Source organism: Pseudophryne corroboree, chromosome 6, assembly GCF_028390025.1.
Source record: "Pseudophryne corroboree isolate aPseCor3 chromosome 6, aPseCor3.hap2, whole genome shotgun sequence".
NCBI lineage: Eukaryota > Metazoa > Chordata > Amphibia > Anura > Myobatrachidae > Pseudophryne > Pseudophryne corroboree.
In genome coordinates, this window is record NC_086449.1 from 664,131,098 (window position 1) to 664,152,512 (window position 21,415).

Consider the following 21,415-nt stretch of genomic DNA (forward strand, 5'->3'; position numbering starts at 1 on the left):
TGGGTTTCACTAAAAAGTCCATTGGAAGAATTGACTATTGTTGTTAAAAGACATAGGCATTCATATTATAGAACCACAAACCACACTAGTAAAATAAAAACATGATACTATAGGATTTGAACCAATGACAGTATTAATTTCATAGTGGAAACCCAACACCTTAATAACTGTGCTAACCAGACTGTGCATACCAGACATGCAATTTATCAGAGATTTAAGTGAATAAGCTACAGTGTCCAAGGTACTAAACATAATATATTCTATGGGGTGTCATAAGCAAGTCATTAGAATACTTTCCTACTAAATTTAAAAGACATAAGCATTCAATATTTTAGTAAACAAAGAGAAAATAAAGCTATCTATTGGGTTTCACTAAAAAGTCTATTGGAAGACTTGACTATTGTTGTTAAAAGACATAGGCATTCATATTATAGAGCCACAAACCACACTAGTAAAATAAAAACATGATAACATGGGATTCGAACCAATGACAGTCTTAATTTCATAGTGCAAACCCAACACCTTACTAACTGTGCTAACCAGACCGTGCATACAAGACGTGCAATTTATCAGAGATTTAAGTGAATAAGCTACAGTGTCCAAGGTACTAAACATAATATATTCTATGGGGTGTCATAAGCAAGTCATTAGAATACTTTCCTACAAAATTAATAAGACATAAGCATTCAATATTTGAGTAAACAAAGAGAAAATAAAACTATCTATTGGGTTTCACTAAAAAGTCCATTGGAATACTTGACTATTGTTGTTAAAAGACATAGGCATTCATATTATAGAGCCACAAACCACACTAGTAAAATAAAAACATGATAACATGGGATTCAATCCAATGACAGACTTAATTTGATAGTGCATCCCAACACCTTACTAACTGTGCTAACCAGACTGTGCATACCAAGCACATAATATATTAGAGATTTAAGTGAATAAGCTACAGTGTCCAAGGTACTAAACATAATATATTCTATGGGGTGTCATAAGCAAGTCATTAGAATACTTTCCTACTAAATTTAAAAGACATAATCATTCAATATTTTAGTAAACAAAGAGAAAATAAAGCTATCTATTGGGTTTCACTAAAAAGTCCATTGGAAGACTTGACTATTGTTGTTAAAAGACATAGGCATTCATATTATAGAGCTACAAACCACACTAGTAAAATAAAAACATGATAACATGGGATTTGAACCAATGACAGTCTTAATTTCATAGTGGAAACCCAACACCTTACTAACTGTGCTAACCAGACCGTGCATACCAGACAGGCAATTTATCAGAGATTTAAGTGAATAAGCTACAGTGTCCAAGGTACTAAACATAATATATTCTATGGGGTGTCATAAGCAAGTCATTAGAATACTTTCCTACTAAATTTATAAGACATAAGCATTCAATATTTTAGTAAACAAAGAGAAAATAAAGCTATCTATTGGGTTTCACTAAAAAGTCTATTGGAAGACTTGACTATTGTTGTTAAAAGACATAGGCATTCATATTATAGAGCCACAAACCACACTAGTTAAATAAAAACATGATAACATGGGATTCGAACAAATGACAGTCTTAATTTGATAGCACAAACCCAAGAAATTATTAACTGTGCTAACCAGACTGTGCATACCAAACAAACAATTTATCAGAGATTTAAGTGAATAAACTACAGTGTCCAAGGTACTAAACATAATATATTCTATGGGGTGTCATAAGCAAGTCATTAGAATACTTTCCTACTAAATTTAAAAGACATAAGCATTGAATATTTTAGTAAACAAAGAGAAAATAAAGCTATCTATTGGGTTTCACTAAAAAGTCCATTGGAAGACTTGACTATTGTTGTTAAAAGACATAGGCATTCATATTATAGAGCCACAAACCACACTAGTAAAATAAAAACATAATAACATGGGATTTGAACCAATGACAGTCTCAATTTCATTGTGCAAACCCAACACCTTACTTACTGTGCTAACCAGACTGTGCATACCATATGTGCAATTTGATTTAAGTGAATAAGCTACAGTGTCCAAGGTACTAAACATAATATATTCTATGGGGTGTCATAAGCAAGTCATTAGAATACTTTCCTACTAAATTTATAAGACATAAGCATTCAATACTTTAGTAAACAAAGAGAAAATAAAGCTATCTATTGGGTTTCACTAAAAAGTCTATTGGAAGACTTAACTATTGTTGTTAAAAATCATAGGCATTCATATTATAGAGCCACAAACCACACTAGTAAAATAAAAACATGATAACATGGGTTTCGATCCAATGACAGCCTTAATTTGATAGTGCAAACCCACCACCTTACTAACTGTGCTAACCAGACTGTGCATACCAGGCACATAATTTATCAGAGATTTAAGTGAATAAGCTACAGTGTCCAAGGTACTAAACATAATATATTCTATGGGGTGTCATAAGCAAGTCATTAGAATACTTTCCTACTAAATTTAAAAGACATAATCATTCAATATTTTAGTAAACAAAGAGAAAATAAAGCTATCTATTGGGTTTCACTAAAAAGTCCATTGGAAGAATTGACTATTGTTGTTAAAAGACATAGGCATTCATATTATAGAGCCACAAACCACACTAGTAAAATAAAAACATGATACCATAGGATTCGAACCAATGACAGTATTAATTTCATAGTGGAAACACAACACCTTACTAACTGTGCTAACCAGACCATGCATAAAAGACATGCAATTTATTAGAGATTTTAGTGAATAAGCTACAGTGTCCAAGGTACTAAACATTATATATTCTATGGGGTGTCATAAGCAAGTCATTAGAATACTTTCCTACTAAATTTAAAAGACATAAGCATTCAATATTTTAGTAAACAAAGAGAAAATAAAGCTATCTATTGGGTTTCACTAAAAAGTCTATTGGAAGACTTGACTATTGTTGTTAAAAAACATAGGCATTCATATTATAGAGCCACAAACCACACTAGTAAAATAAAAACATGATAACATGGGATTCGAACCAATGACACTCTTAATTTCATAGTGCAAACCCAACACCTTACTAACTGTGCTAACCAGACCGTGCATACAAGACGTGCAATTTATCAGAGATTTAAGTGAATAAGCTACAGTGTCCAAGGTACTAAACATAATATATTCTATGGGGTGTCATAAGCAAGTCATTAGAATACTTTCCTACAAAATTAATAAGACATAAGCATTCAATATTTGAGTAAACAAAGAGAAAATAAAACTATCTATTGGGTTTCACTAAAAAGTCCATTGGAATACTTGACTATTGTTGTTAAAAGACATAGGCATTCATATTATAGAGCCACAAACCACACTAGTAAAATAAAAACATGATAACATGGGATTCGATCCAATGACAGACTTAATTTGATAGTGCATCCCAACACCTTACTAACTGTGCTAACCAGACTGTGCATACCACGCGCATAATATATCAGAGATTTAAGTGAATAAGCTACAGTGTCCAAGGTACTAAACATAATATATTCTATGGGGTGTCATAAGCAAGTCATTAGAATACTTTCCTACTAAATTTAAAAGACATAAGCATTCAATATTTTAGTAAACAAAGAGAAAATAAAGATATCTATTGGGTTTCACTAAAAAGTGTATTGGAAGACTTGACTATTGTTGTTAAAAGACATAGGCATTCATATTATAGAGCCACAAACCACACTAGTAAAATAAAAACATGATAACATGGGATTCGAACCAATGACAGTCTTAATTTCATAGTGCAAACCTAACACCTTACTAACTGTTCTAAGCAGACCATGCTCACAAGACATGCAATTTATCAGAGATTTAAGTGAATAAGCTACAGTGTCCAAGGTACTAAACATAATATATTCTATGGGGTGTCATAAGCAAGTCATTAGAATACTTTCCTACAAAATTAATAAGACATAAGCATTCAATATTTTAGTAAACAAAGAGAAAATAAAACTATCTATTGGGTTTCACTAAAAAGTCCATTGGAATACTTGACTATTGTTGTTAAAAGACATAGGCATTCATATTATAGAGCAACAAACCACACTAGTAAAATAAAAACATGATAACATGGGATTCAATCCAATGACAGACTTAATTTGATAGTGCAAACCCAACACCTTACTAACTGTGTTAACCAGACTGTGCATACCAAGCACATAATTTATCAGAGATTTAAGTGAATAAGCTACAGTGTCCCAGGTACTAAACATAATATATTCTATGGGGTGTCATAAGCAAGTCATTAGAATACTTTCCTACTAAATTTAAAAGACATAAGCATTGAATATTTTAGTAAACAAAGAGAAAATAAAGCTATCTATTGGGTTTCACTAAAAAGTCCATTGGAAGACTTGACTATTGTTGTTAAAAGACATAGGCATTCATATTATAGAGCCACAAACCACACTAGTAAAATAAAAACATAATAACATGGGATTCGAACCAATGACAGTCTTAATTTCATTGTGCAAACCCAACACCTTACTAACTGTGCTAACCAGACTGTGCATACCATATGTGCAATTTAAAAGACATAATCATTCAATATTTTAGTAAACAAAGAGAAAATAAAGCTATCTATTGGGTTTCACTAAAAAGTCCATTGGAAGACTTGACTATTGTTGTTAAAAGACATAGGCATTCATATTATAGAGCCACAAACCACACTAGTAAAATAAAAACATGATAACATGGGATTTGAACCAATGACAGTCTTAATTTCATAGTGGAAACCCAACACCTTACTAACTGTGCTAACCAGACCGTGCATACCAGACAGGCAATTTATCAGAGATTTAAGTGAATAAGCTACAGTGTCCAAGGTACTAAACATAATATATTCTATGGGGTGTCATAAGCAAGTCATTAGAATACTTTCCTACTAAATTTATAAGACATAAGCATTCAATATTTTAGTAAACAAAGAGAAAATAAAGCTATCTATTGGGTTTCACTAAAAAGTCTATTGGAAGACTTGACTATTGTTGTTAAAAGACATAGGCATTCATATTATAGAGCCACAAACCACACTAGTTAAATAAAAACATGATAACATGGGATTCGAACCAATGACAGTCTTAATTTGATAGCACAAACCCAAGAAATTATTAACTGTGCTAACCAGACTGTGCATACCAAACAAACAATTTATCAGAGATTTAAGTGAATAAACTACAGTGTCCAAGGTACTAAACATAATATATTCTATGGGGTGTCATAAGCAAGTCATTAGAATACTTTCCTACTAAATTTAAAAGACATAAGCATTGAATATTTTAGTAAACAAAGAGAAAATAAAGCTATCTATTGGGTTTCACTAAAAAGTCCATTGGAAGACTTGACTATTGTTGTTAAAAGACATAGGCATTCATATTATAGAGCCACAAACCACACTAGTAAAATAAAAACATAATAACATGGGATTCGAACCAATGACAGTCTTAATTTCATTGCGCAAACCCAACACCTTACTAACTGTGCTAACCAGACTGTGCATACCATATGTGCAATTTGATTTAAGTGAATAAGCTACAGTGTCCAAGGTACTAAACATAATATATTCTATGGGGTGTCATAAGCAAGTCATTAGAATACTTTCCTACTAAATTTAAAAGACATAAGCATTCAATACTTTAGTAAACAAAGAGAAAATAAAGCTATCTATTGGGTTTCACTAAAAAGTCTATTGGAAGACTTAACTATTGTTGTTAAAAATCATAGGCATTCATATTATAGAGCCACAAACCACACTAGTAAAATAAAAACATGATAACATGGGATTCGATCCAATGACAGCCTAAATTTGATAGTGCAAACCCAACACCTTACTAACTGTGCTAACCAGACTGTGCCTACCAGGCACATAATTTATCAGAGATTTAAGTGAATAAGCTACAGTGTCCAAGGTACTAAACATAATATATTCTATGGGGTGTCATAAGCAAGTCATTAGAATACTTTCCTACTAAATTTAAAAGACATAATCATTCAATATTTTAGTAAACAAAGAGAAAATAAAGCTATCTATTGGGTTTCACTAAAAAGTCCATTGGAAGAATTGACTATTGTTGTTAAAAGACATAGGCATTCATATTATAGAGCCACAAACCACACTAGTAAAATAAAAACATGATACCATAGGATTCGAACCAATGACAGTATTAATTTCATAGTGGAAACCCAACACCTTACTAACTGTGCTAACCAGACCATGCATAAAAGACATGCAATTTATTAGAGATTTTAGTGAATAAGCTACAGTGTCCAAGGTACTAAACATTATATATTCTATGGGGTGTCATAAGCAAGTCATTAGAATACTTTCCTACAAAATTAATAAGACATAAGCATTCAATATTTGAGTAATCAAAGAGAAAATAGAGCTATCTATTGGGTTTCACTAAAAAGTCCATTGGAAGACTTGACTATTGTTGTTAAAAGACAAAGGCATTCATATTATAGAGCCACAAACCACACTAGTAAAATAAAAACATGATAACATGGGATTCGATCCAATGACAGACTTAATTTGATAGTGCAAACCCAACACCTTACTAACTGTGCTAACCAGACTGTGCATACCAGACATGCAATTTATCAGAGATTTAAGTGAATAAGCTACAGTGTCCAAGGTACTAAACATAATATATTCTATGGGGTGTCATAAGCAAGTCATTAGAATACTTTCCTACTAAATTTAAAAGACATAAGCATTCAATATTTGAGTAAACAAAGAGAAAATAAAGCTATCTATTGGGTTTCACTAAAAAGTCTATTGGAAGACTTGACTATTGTTGTTAAAAGACATAGGCATTCATATTATAGAGCCACAAACCACACTAGTAAAATAAAAACATGATAACATGGGATTTGAACCAATGACAGTCTTAATTTCATAGTGGAAACCCAACACCTTACTAACTGTGCTAACCAGACCGTGCATACCAGACAGGCAATTTATCAGAGATTTAAGTGAATAAGCTACAGTGTCCAAGGTACTAAACATAATATATTCTATGGGGTGTCATAAGCAAGTCATTAGAATACTTTCCTACTAAATTTAAAAGACATAAGCATTCAATATTTTAGTAAACAAAGAGAAAATAAAGCTATCTATTGGGTTTCACTAAAAAGTCCATTGGAAGACTTGACTATTGTTGTTAAAAGACATAGGCATTCATATTATAGAGCCACAAACCACACTAGTAAAATAAAAACATAATAACATGGGATTCGAACCAATGACAGTCTTAATTTGATAGCACAAACCCAAGAAATTATTAACTGTGCTAACCAGACTGTGCATACCAAACAAACAATTTATCAGAGATTTAAGTGAATAAACTACAGTGTCCAAGGTACTAAACATAATATATTCTATGGGGTGTCATAAGCAAGTCATTAGAATACTTTTCTACTAAATTTAAAAGACATAAGCATTGAATATTTTAGTAAACAAAGAGAAAATAAAGATCTCTATTGGGTTTCACTAAAAAGTCCATTGGAAGACTTGACTATTGTTAAAAGACATAGGCATTCATATTATAGAGCCACAAACCACACTAGTAAAATAAAAACATAATAACATGGGATTCGAACCAATGACAGTCTTAATTTCATTGTGCAAACCCAACACCTTACTAACTGTGCTAACCAGACTGTGCATACCATATGTGCAATTTGATTTAAGTGAATAAGCTACAGTGTCCAAGGTACTAAACATAATATATTCTATGGGGTGTCATAAGCAAGTCATTAGAATACTTTCCTACTAAATTTATAAGACATAAGCATTCAATACTTTAGTAAACAAAGAGAAAATAAAGCTATCTATTGGGTTTCACTAAAAAGTCTATTGGAAGACTTAACTATTGTTGTTAAAAATCATAGGCATTCATATTATAGAGCCACAAACCACACTAGTAAAATAAAAACATGATAACATGGGATTCGATCCAATGACAGCCTTAATTTGATAGTGCAAACCCAACACCTTACTAACTGTGCTAACCAGACTGTGCATACCAGGCACATAATTTATCAGAAATTTAAGTGAATAAGCTACAGTGTCCAAGGTACTAAACATAATATATTCTATGGGGTGTCATAAGCAAGTCATTAGAATACTTTCCTACTAAATTTAAAAGACATAAGCATTCAATATTTTAGTAAACAAAGAGAAAATAAAGCTATCTATTGGGTTTCACTAAAAAGTGTATTGGAAGACTTGACTATTGTTGTTAAAAGACATAGGCATTCATATTATAGAGCCACAAACCACACTAGTAAAATAAAAACATGATAACATGGGATTCGAAACAATGACAGTCTTAATTTCATAGTGCAAACCAAACACCTTACTAACTGTTCTAAGCAGACCGTGCATACAAGACGTGCAATTTATCAGAGATTTAAGTGAATAAGCTACAGTGTCCAAGGTACTAAACATAATATATTCTATGGGGTGTCATAAGCAAGTCATTAGAATACTTTCCTACAAAATTAAAAGACATAAGCATTCAATATTTTAGTAAACAAAGAGAAAATAAAACTATCTATTGGGTTTCACTAAAATGTCCATTGGAATACTTGACTATTGTTGTTAAAAGACATAGGCATTCATATTATACAGCCACAAACCACACTAGTAAAATGAAAACATGATAACATGGGATTCGATCCAATGACAGACTTAATTTGATAGTGCATCCCAACACCTTACTAACTGTGCTAACCAGACTGTGCATACCACGCACATAATATATCAGAGATTTAAGTGAATAAGCTACAGTGTCCAAGGTACTAAACATAATATATTCTATGGGGTGTCATAAGCAAGTCATTAGAATACTTTCCTACTAAATTTAAAAGACATAATCATTCAATATTTTAGTAAACAAAGAGAAAATAAAGCTATCTATTGGGTTTCACTAAAAAGTCCATTGGAAGACTTGACTATTGTTGTTAAAAGACATAGGCATTCATATTATAGAGCCACAAACCACACTAGTAAAATAAAAACATGATAACATGGGATTCGAACCAATGACAGTCTTAATTTCATAGTGCAAACACAACACCTTACTAACTGTGCTAACAAGACTGTGCATACAAGACGTCCAATTTATCAGAGATTTAAGTGAATAAGCTACAGTGTCCAAGGTACTAAACATAATATATTCTATGGGGTGTCATAAGCAAGTCATTAGAATACTTTCCTACAAAATTAATAAGACATAAGCATTCAATATTTGAGTAAACAAAGAGAAAATAAAGCTATCTATTGGGTTTCACTAAAAAGTCCATTGGAAGACTTGACTATTGTTGTTAAAAGACATAGGCATTCATATTATAGAGCCACAAACCACACGAGTAAAATAAAAACATGATAACATGGGATTCGATCCAATGACAGCCTTAATTCGATAGTGCAAACCCAACACCTTACTAACTTTGCTAACCAGACTGTGCATACCAGGCACATCATTTATCAGAGATTTAAGTGAATAAGCTACAGTGTCCAAGGTACTAAACATAATCTATTCTATGGGGTGTCATAAGCAAGTCATTAGAATACTTTCATACTAAATTTAAAATACATAATCATTCAATATTTTAGTAAACAAAGAGAAAATAAAGCTATCTATTGGGTTTCACTAAAAAGTCTTTTGGAAGACTTGACTATTGTTGTTAAAAGACATAGGCATTCATATTATAGAGCCAAAAACCACACTAGTTAAATAAAAACATGATAACATGGGATTTGAACCAATGACAGTCTTAATTTGATAGCGCAAACCCAAGAAATTATTAACTGTGCTAACCAGACTGTGCATACCAAACAAACAATTTATCAGAGATTTAAGTGAATAAACTACAGTGTCCAAGGTACTAAACATAATATATTCTATGGGGTGTCATAAGCAAGTCATTAGAATACTTTCCTACTAAATTTAAAAGATATAAGCATTGAATATTTTAGTAAACAAAGAGAAAATAAAGCTATCTATTGGGTTTCACTAAAAAGTCCATTGGAAGACTTGACTATTGTTGTTAAAAGACATAGGCATTCATATTATAGAGCCACAAACCACACTAGTAAAATAAAAACATAATAACATGGGATTCAAACCAATGACAGTCTTAATTTCATTGTGCAAACCCAACACCTTACTAACTGTGCTAACCAGACTGTGCATACCATATGTGCAATTTGATTTAAGTGAATAAGCTACAGTGTCCAAGGTACTAAACATAATATATTCTATGGGGTGTCATAAGCAAGTCATTAGAATACTTTCCTACTAAATTTATAAGACATAAGCATTCAATACTTTAGTAAACAAAGAGAAAATAAAGCTATCTATTGGGTTTCACTAAAAAGTATATTGGAAGACTTAACTATTGTTGTTAAAAATCATAGGCATTCATATTATAGAGCCACAAACCACACTAGTAAAATAAAAACATGATAACATGGGATTCGATCCAATGACAGCCTTAATTTGATAGTGCAAACCCAACACCTTACTAACTGTGCTAACCAGACTGTGCATACCAGGCACATAATTTATCAGAGATTTAAGTGAATAAGCTACAGTGTCCAAGGTACTAAACATAATATATTCTATGGGGTGTCATAAGCAAGTCATTAGAATACTTTCCTACTAAATTTAAAAGACATAATCATTCAATATTTTAGTAAACAAAGAGAAAATAAAGCTATGTATTGGGTTTCACTAAAAAGTCCATTGGAAGAATTGACTATTGTTGTTAAAAGACATAGGCATTCATATTATAGAGCCACAAACCACACTAGTAAAATAAAAACATGATACCATAGGATTCGAAAAAATGACAGTATTAATTTCATAGTGGAAACCCAACACCTTACTAACTGTGCTAACCAGACCATGCATAAAAGGCATGCAATTTATTAGAGATTTTAGTGAATAAGCTACAGTGTCCAAGGTACTAAACATTATATATTCTATGGGGTGTCATAAGCAAGTCATTAGAATACTTTCCTACAAAATTAATAAGACATAAGCATTCAATATTTGAGTAAACAAAGAGAAAATAAAGCTATCTATTGGGTTTCACTAAAAAGTCCATTGGAAGACTTGACTATTGTTGTTAAAAGACATAGGCATTCATATTATAGAGCCACAAACCACACTAGTAAAATAAAAACATGATAACATGGGATTCGATCCAATGACAGACTTAATTTGATAGTGCAAACCCAACACCTTACTAACTGTGCTAACCAGACTGTGCATACCACGTACATAATTTATCAGAGATTTAAGTGAATAAGCTACAGTGTCCAAGGTACTAAACATAATATATTCTATGGGGTGTCATAAGCAAGTCATTAGAATACTTTCCTACTAAATTTAAAAGACATAAGCATTCAATATTTTAGTAAACAAAGAGAAAATAAAGCTATCTATTGGGTTTCACTAAAAAGTCTATTGGAAGACTTGACTGTTGTTGTTAAAAGACATAGGCAGTCATATTATAGAGCCACAAACCACACTAGTAAAATAAAAACATGATAACATGGGATTCGAACCAATGACAGTCTTAATTTCATAGTGCAAACCCAACACCTTACTAACTGTGCTAACCAGACCGTGCATACAAGACGTGCAATTTATCAGAGATTTAAGTGAATAAGCTACAGTGTCCAAGGTACTAAACATAATATATTCTATGGGGTGTCATAAGCAAGTCATTAGAATACTTTCCTACAAAATTAATAAGACATAAGCATTCAATATTTGAGTAAACAAAGAGAAAATAAAACTATCTATTGGGTTTCACTAAAAAGTCCATTGGAATACTTGACTATTGTTGTTAAAAGACATAGGCATTCATATTATAGAGCCACAAACCACACTAGTAAAATAAAAACATGATAACATGGGATTCGATCCAATGACAGACTTAATTTGATAGTGCATCCCAACACCTTACTAACTGTGCTAACCAGACTGTGCATACCACGCACATAATATATCAGAGATTTAAGTGAATAAGCTACAGTGTCCAAGGTACTAAACATAATATATTCTATGGGGTGTCATAAGCAAGTCATTAGAATACTTTCCTACTAAATTTAAAAGACATAATCATTCAATATTTTAGTAAACAAAGAGAAAATAAAGCTATCTATTGGGTTTCACTAAAAAGTCCATTGGAAGACTTGACTATTGTTGTTAAAAGACATAGGCATTCATATTATAGAGCCACAAACCACACTAGTAAAATAAAAACATGATAACATGGGATTCGAACCAATGACAGTCTTAATTTCATAGTGCAAACACAACACCTTACTAACTGTGCTAACCAGACCGTGCATACAAGGCGTACAATTTATCAGAGATTTAAGTGAATAAGCTACAGTGTCCAAGGTACTAAACATAATATATTCTATGGGGTGTCATAAGCAAGTCATTAGAATACTTTCCTACAAAATTAATAAGACATAAGCATTCAATATTTGAGTAAACAAAGAGAAAATAAAGCTATCTATTGGGTTTCACTAAAAAGTCCATTGGAAGACTTGACTATTGTTGTTAAAAGACATAGGCATTCATATTATAGAGCCACAAACCACACGAGTAAAATAAAAACATGATAACATGGAATTCGATCCAATGACAGTCTTAATTTGATAGTGCAAACCCAACACCTTACTAACTGTGCTAACCAGACTGTGCATACCAGGCACATAATTTATCAGAGATTTAAGTGAATAAGCTACAGTGTCCAAGGTACTAAACATAATCTATTCTATGGGGTGTCATAAGCAAGTCATTAGAATACTTTCATACTAAATTTAAAATACATAATCATTCAATATTTTAGTAAACAAAGAAAAAATAAAGCTATCTATTGGGTTTCACTAAAAAGTCCATTGGAAGACTTGACTATTGTTGTTAAAAGACATAGGCATTCATATTATAGAGCCACAAACCACACTAGTAAAATAAAAACATGATAACATGGGATTTGAACCAATGACAGTCTTAATTTCATAGTGGAAACCCAACACCTTACTAACTGTGCTAACCAGACCGTGCATACCAGACAGGCAATTTATCAGAGATTTAAGTGAATAAGCAACAGTGTCCAAGGTACTAAACATAATATATTCTATGGGGTGTCATAAGCAAGTCATTAGAATACTTTCCTACTAAATTTATAAGACATAAGCATTCAATATTTTAGTAAACAAAGAGAAAATAAAGCTATCTATTGGGTTTCACTAAAAAGTCCATTGGAAGACTTGACTATTGTTGTTAAAAGACATAGGCATTCATATTATAGAGCCACAAACCACACGAGTAAAATAAAAACATGATAACATGGGATTCGATCCAATGACAGCCTTAATTCGATAGTGCAAACCCAACACCTTACTAACTTTGCTAACCAGACTGTGCATACCAGGCACATCATTTATCAGAGATTTAAGTGAATAAGCTACAGTGTCCAAGGTACTAAACATAATCTATTCTATGGGGTGTCATAAGCAAGTCATTAGAATACTTTCATACTAAATTTAAAATACATAATCATTCAATATTTTAGTAAACAAAGAGAAAATAAAGCTATCTATTGGGTTTCACTAAAAAGTCTTTTGGAAGACTTGACTATTGTTGTTAAAAGACATAGGCATTCATATTATAGAGCCAAAAACCACACTAGTTAAATAAAAACATGATAACATGGGATTTGAACCAATGACAGTCTTAATTTGATAGCGCAAACCCAAGAAATTATTAACTGTGCTAACCAGACTGTGCATACCAAACAAACAATTTATCAGAGATTTAAGTGAATAAACTACAGTGTCCAAGGTACTAAACATAATATATTCTATGGGGTGTCATAAGCAAGTCATTAGAATACTTTCCTACTAAATTTAAAAGATATAAGCATTGAATATTTTAGTAAACAAAGAGAAAATAAAGCTATCTATTGGGTTTCACTAAAAAGTCCATTGGAAGACTTGACTATTGTTGTTAAAAGACATAGGCATTCATATTATAGAGCCACAAACCACACTAGTAAAATAAAAACATAATAACATGGGATTCAAACCAATGACAGTCTTAATTTCATTGTGCAAACCCAACACCTTACTAACTGTGCTAACCAGACTGTGCATACCATATGTGCAATTTGATTTAAGTGAATAAGCTACAGTGTCCAAGGTACTAAACATAATATATTCTATGGGGTGTCATAAGCAAGTCATTAGAATACTTTCCTACTAAATTTATAAGACATAAGCATTCAATACTTTAGTAAACAAAGAGAAAATAAAGCTATCTATTGGGTTTCACTAAAAAGTATATTGGAAGACTTAACTATTGTTGTTAAAAATCATAGGCATTCATATTATAGAGCCACAAACCACACTAGTAAAATAAAAACATGATAACATGGGATTCGATCCAATGACAGCCTTAATTTGATAGTGCAAACCCAACACCTTACTAACTGTGCTAACCAGACTGTGCATACCAGGCACATAATTTATCAGAGATTTAAGTGAATAAGCTACAGTGTCCAAGGTACTAAACATAATATATTCTATGGGGTGTCATAAGCAAGTCATTAGAATACTTTCCTACTAAATTTAAAAGACATAATCATTCAATATTTTAGTAAACAAAGAGAAAATAAAGCTATCTATTGGGTTTCACTAAAAAGTCCATTGGAAGAATTGACTATTGTTGTTAAAAGACATAGGCATTCATATTATAGAGCCACAAACCACACTAGTAAAATAAAAACATGATACCATAGGATTCGAAAAAATGACAGTATTAATTTCATAGTGGAAACCCAACACCTTACTAACTGTGCTAACCAGACCATGCATAAAAGGCATGCAATTTATTAGAGATTTTAGTGAATAAGCTACAGTGTCCAAGGTACTAAACATTATATATTCTATGGGGTGTCATAAGCAAGTCATTAGAATACTTTCCTACAAAATTAATAAGACATAAGCATTCAATATTTGAGTAAACAAAGAGAAAATAAAGCTATCTATTGGGTTTCACTAAAAAGTCCATTGGAAGACTTGACTATTGTTGTTAAAAGACATAGGCATTCATATTATAGAGCCACAAACCACACTAGTAAAATAAAAACATGATAACATGGGATTCGATCCAATGACAGACTTAATTTGATAGTGCAAACCCAACACCTTACTAACTGTGCTAACCAGACTGTGCATACCACGTACATAATTTATCAGAGATTTAAGTGAATAAGCTACAGTGTCCAAGGTACTAAACATAATATATTCTATGGGGTGTCATAAGCAAGTCATTAGAATACTTTCCTACTAAATTTAAAAGACATAAGCATTCAATATTTTAGTAAACAAAGAGAAAATAAAGCTATCTATTGGGTTTCACTAAAAAGTCTATTGGAAGACTTGACTGTTGTTGTTAAAAGACATAGGCAGTCATATTATAGAGCCACAAACCACACTAGTAAAATAAAAACATGATAACATGGGATTCGAACCAATGACAGTCTTAATTTCATAGTGCAAACCCAACACCTTACTAACTGTGCTAACCAGACCGTGCATACAAGACGTGCAATTTATCAGAGATTTAAGTGAATAAGCTACAGTGTCCAAGGTACTAAACATAATATATTCTATGGGGTGTCATAAGCAAGTCATTAGAATACTTTCCTACAAAATTAATAAGACATAAGCATTCAATATTTGAGTAAACAAAGAGAAAATAAAACTATCTATTGGGTTTCACTAAAAAGTCCATTGGAATACTTGACTATTGTTGTTAAAAGACATAGGCATTCATATTATAGAGCCACAAACCACACTAGTAAAATAAAAACATGATAACATGGGATTCGATCCAATGACAGACTTAATTTGATAGTGCATCCCAACACCTTACTAACTGTGCTAACCAGACTGTGCATACCACGCACATAATATATCAGAGATTTAAGTGAATAAGCTACAGTGTCCAAGGTACTAAACATAATATATTCTATGGGGTGTCATAAGCAAGTCATTAGAATACTTTCCTACTAAATTTAAAAGACATAATCATTCAATATTTTAGTAAACAAAGAGAAAATAAAGCTATCTATTGGGTTTCACTAAAAAGTCCATTGGAAGACTTGACTATTGTTGTTAAAAGACATAGGCATTCATATTATAGAGCCACAAACCACACTAGTAAAATAAAAACATGATAACATGGGATTCGAACCAATGACAGTCTTAATTTCATAGTGCAAACACAACACCTTACTAACTGTGCTAACCAGACCGTGCATACAAGGCGTACAATTTATCAGAGATTTAAGTGAATAAGCTACAGTGTCCAAGGTACTAAACATAATATATTCTATGGGGTGTCATAAGCAAGTCATTAGAATACTTTCCTACAAAATTAATAAGACATAAGCATTCAATATTTGAGTAAACAAAGAGAAAATAAAGCTATCTATTGGGTTTCACTAAAAAGTCCATTGGAAGACTTGACTATTGTTGTTAAAAGACATAGGCATTCATATTATAGAGCCACAAACCACACGAGTAAAATAAAAACATGATAACATGGAATTCGATCCAATGACAGTCTTAATTTGATAGTGCAAACCCAACACCTTACTAACTGTGCTAACCAGACTGTGCATACCAGGCACATAATTTATCAGAGATTTAAGTGAATAAGCTACAGTGTCCAAGGTACTAAACATAATCTATTCTATGGGGTGTCATAAGCAAGTCATTAGAATACTTTCATACTAAATTTAAAATACATAATCATTCAATATTTTAGTAAACAAAGAAAAAATAAAGCTATCTATTGGGTTTCACTAAAAAGTCCATTGGAAGACTTGACTATTGTTGTTAAAAGACATAGGCATTCATATTATAGAGCCACAAACCACACTAGTAAAATAAAAACATGATAACATGGGATTTGAACCAATGACAGTCTTAATTTCATAGTGGAAACCCAACACCTTACTAACTGTGCTAACCAGACCGTGCATACCAGACAGGCAATTTATCAGAGATTTAAGTGAATAAGCAACAGTGTCCAAGGTACTAAACATAATATATTCTATGGGGTGTCATAAGCAAGTCATTAGAATACTTTCCTACTAAATTTATAAGACATAAGCATTCAATATTTTAGTAAACAAAGAGAAAATAAAGCTATCTATTGGGTTTCACTAAAAAGTCTATTGGAAGACTTGACTATTGTTGTTAAAAGACATAGGCATTCATATTATAGAGCCACAAACCACACTAGTTAAATAAAAACATGATAACATGGGATTCTAACCAATGACAGTCTTAATTTGATAGCGCAAACCCAAGAAATTATTAACTGTGCTAACCAGACTGTGCATACCAAACAAACAATTTATCAGAGATTTAAGTGAATAAACTACAGTGTCCAAGGTACTAAACATAATATATTCTATGGGGTGTCATAAGCAAGTCATTAGAATACTTTCCTACTAAATTTATAAGACATAAGCATTCAATACTTTAGTAAACAAAGAGAAAATAAAGCTATCTATTGGGTTTCACTAAAAAGTCTATTGGAAGACTTAACTATTGTTGTTAAAAATCATAGGCATTCATATTATAGAGCCACAAACCACACTAGTAAAATAAAAACATGATAACATGGGATTCGATCCAATGACAGCCTTAATTTGATAGTGCAAACCCAACACCTTACTAACTGTGCTAACCAGACTGTGCATACCAGGCACATAATTTATCAGAGATTTAAGTGAATAAGCTACAGTGTCCAAGGTACTAAACATAATATATTCTATGGGGTGTCATAAGCAAGTCATTAGAATACTTTCCTACTAAATTTAAAAGACATAATCATTCAATATTTTAGTAAACAAAGAGAAAATAAAGCTATCTATTGGGTTTCACTAAAAAGTCCATTGGAAGAATTGACTATTGTTGTTAAAAGACATAGGCATTCATATTATAGAGCCACAAACCACACTAGTAAAATAAAAACATGATACCATAGGATTCAAACCAATGACAGTATTAATTTCATAGTGGAAACCCAACACCTTAATAACTGTGCTAACCAGACCATGCATAAAAGACATGCAATTTATTAGAGATTTTAGTGAATAAGCTACAGTGTCCAAGGTACTAAACATAATATATTCTATGGGGTATCATAAGCAAGTCATTAGAATACTTTTCAACTAAATTTATAAGACATAAGCATTCAATATTTTAGTAAACAAAGAGAAAATAAAGCTATCTATTGGGTTTCACTAAAAAGTCTATTGGAAGACTTGACTATTGTTGTTAAAAGACATAGGCATTCATATTATAGAGCCACAAACCACACTAGTAAAATAAAAACATGATAACATGGGATTCAAACCAATGACAGTCTTAATTTCTTAGTGGAAACCCAACACCTTACTAACTGTGCTAACCAGACTGTGCATACCAGACATGCAATTTATCAGAGATTTAAGTGAATAAGCTACAGTGTCCAAGGTACTAAACATAATATATTCTATGGGGTATCATAAGCAAGTCATTAGAATACTTTTCAACTAAATTTATAAGACATAAGCATTCAATATTTGAGTAAACAAAGAGAAAATAAAGCTATCTATTGGGTTTCACTAAAAAGTCCATTGGAAGACTTGACTATTGTTGTTAAAAGACATAGGCATTCATATTATAGAGCCACAAACCACACTAGTAAAATAAAAACATGATAACATAGGATTCGATCCAATGACAGCCTTAATTTGATAGTGCAAACCCAACACCTTACTAACTGTGCTAACCAGACTGTGCATACCAGGTACATAATTTATCAGAGATTTAAGTGAATATGCTACAGTGTCCAAGGTACTAAACATAATATATTCTATGGGGTATCATAAGCAAGTCATTAGAATACTTTTCAACTAAATGTATAAGACATAAGCATTCAATATTTGAGTAAACAAAGAGAAAATAAAGCTATCTATTGGGTTTCACTAAAAAGTGTATTGGAAGACTTGACTATTGTTGTTAAAAGACATAGGCATTCATATTATAGAGCCACAAACCACACTAGTAAAATAAAAACATGATAACATGGGATTCGAAACAATGACAGTCTTAATTTCATAGTGCAAACCAAACACCTTACTAACTGTTCTAAGCAGACAGTGCATACAAGACGTGCAATTTATCAGAGATTTAAGTGAATAAGCTACAGTGTCCAAGGTACTAAACATAATATATTCTATGGGGTGTCATAAGCAAGTCATTAGAATACTTTCCTACAAAATTAATAAGACATAAGCATTCAATATTTTAGTAAACAAAGAGAAAATAAAACTATCTATTGGGTTTCACTAAAATGTCCATTGGAATACTTGACTATTGTTGTTAAAAGACATAGGCATTCATATTATACAGCCACAAACCACACTAGTAAAATGAAAACATGATAACATGGGATTCGATCCAATGACAGACTTAATTTGATAGTGCATCCCAACACCTTACTAACTGTGCTAACCAGACTGTGCATACCACGCACATAATATATCAGAGATTTAAGTGAATAAGCTACAGTGTCCAAGGTACTAAACATAATATATTCTATGGGGTGTCATAAGCAAGTCATTAGAATACTTTCCTACTAAATTTAAAAGACATAATCATTCAATATTTTAGTAAACAAAGAGAAAATAAAGCTATCTATTGGGTTTCACTAAAAAGTCCATTGGAAGACTTGACTATTGTTGTTAAAAGACATAGGCATTCATATTATAGAGCCACAAACCACACTAGTAAAATAAAAACATGATAACATGGGATTTGAACCAATGACAGTCTTAATTTCATAGTGGAAACCCAACACCTTACTAACTGTGCTAACCAGACCGTGCATACCAGACAGGCAATTTATCAGAGATTTAAGTGAATAAGCTACAGTGTCCAAGGTACTAAACATAATATATTCTATGGGGTGTCATAAGCAAGTCATTAGAATACTTTCCTACTAAATTTATAAGACATAAGCATTCAATATTTTAGTAAACAAAGAGAAAATAAAGCTATCTATTGGGTTTCACTAAAAAGTCTATTGGAAGACTTGACTATTGTTGTTAAAAGACATAGGCATTCATATTATAGAGCCACAAACCACACTAGTTAAATAAAAACATGATAACATGGGATTCGAACAAATGACAGTCTTAATTTGATAGCACAAACCCAAGAAATTATTAACTGTGCTAACCAGACTGTGCATACCAAACAAACAATTTATCAGAGATTTAAGTGAATAAACTACAGTGTCCAAGGTACTAAACATAATATATTCTATGGGGTGTCATAAGCAAGTCATTAGAATACTTTCCTACTAAATTTAAAAGACATAAGCATTGAATATTTTAGTAAACAAAGAGAAAATAAAGCTATCTATTGGGTTTCACTAAAAAGTCCATTGGAAGACTTGACTATTGTTGTTAAAAGACATAGGCATTCATATTATAGAGCCACAAACCACACTAGTAAAATAAAAACATAATAACATGGGATTTGAACCAATGACAGTCTCAATTTCATTGTGCAAACCCAACACCTTACTTACTGTGCTAACCAGACTGTGCATACCATATGTGCAATTTGATTTAAGTGAATAAGCTACAGTGTCCAAGGTACTAAACATAATATATTCTATGGGGTGTCATAAGCAAGTCATTAGAATACTTTCCTACTAAATTTATAAGACATAAGCATTCAATACTTTAGTAAACAAAGAGAAAATAAAGCTATCTATTGGGTTTCACTAAAAAGTCTATTGGAAGACTTAACTATTGTTGTTAAAAATCATAGGCATTCATATTATAGAGCCACAAACCACACTAGTAAAATAAAAACATGATAACATGGGTTTCGATCCAATGACAGCCTTAATTTGATAGTGCAAACCCACCACCTTACTAACTGTGCTAACCAGACTGTGCATACCAGGCACATAATTTATCAGAGATTTAAGTGAATAAGCTACAGTGTCCAAGGTACTAAACATAATATATTCTATGGGGTGTCATAAGCAAGTCATTAGAATACTTTCCTACTAAATTTAAAAGACATAATCATTCAATATTTTAGTAAACAAAGAGAAAATAAAGCTATCTATTGGGTTTCACTAAAAAGTCCATTGGAAGAATTGACTATTGTTGTTAAAAGACATAGGCATTCATATTATAGAGCCACAAACCACACTAGTAAAATAAAAACATGATACCATAGGATTCGAACCAATGACAGTATTAATTTCATAGTG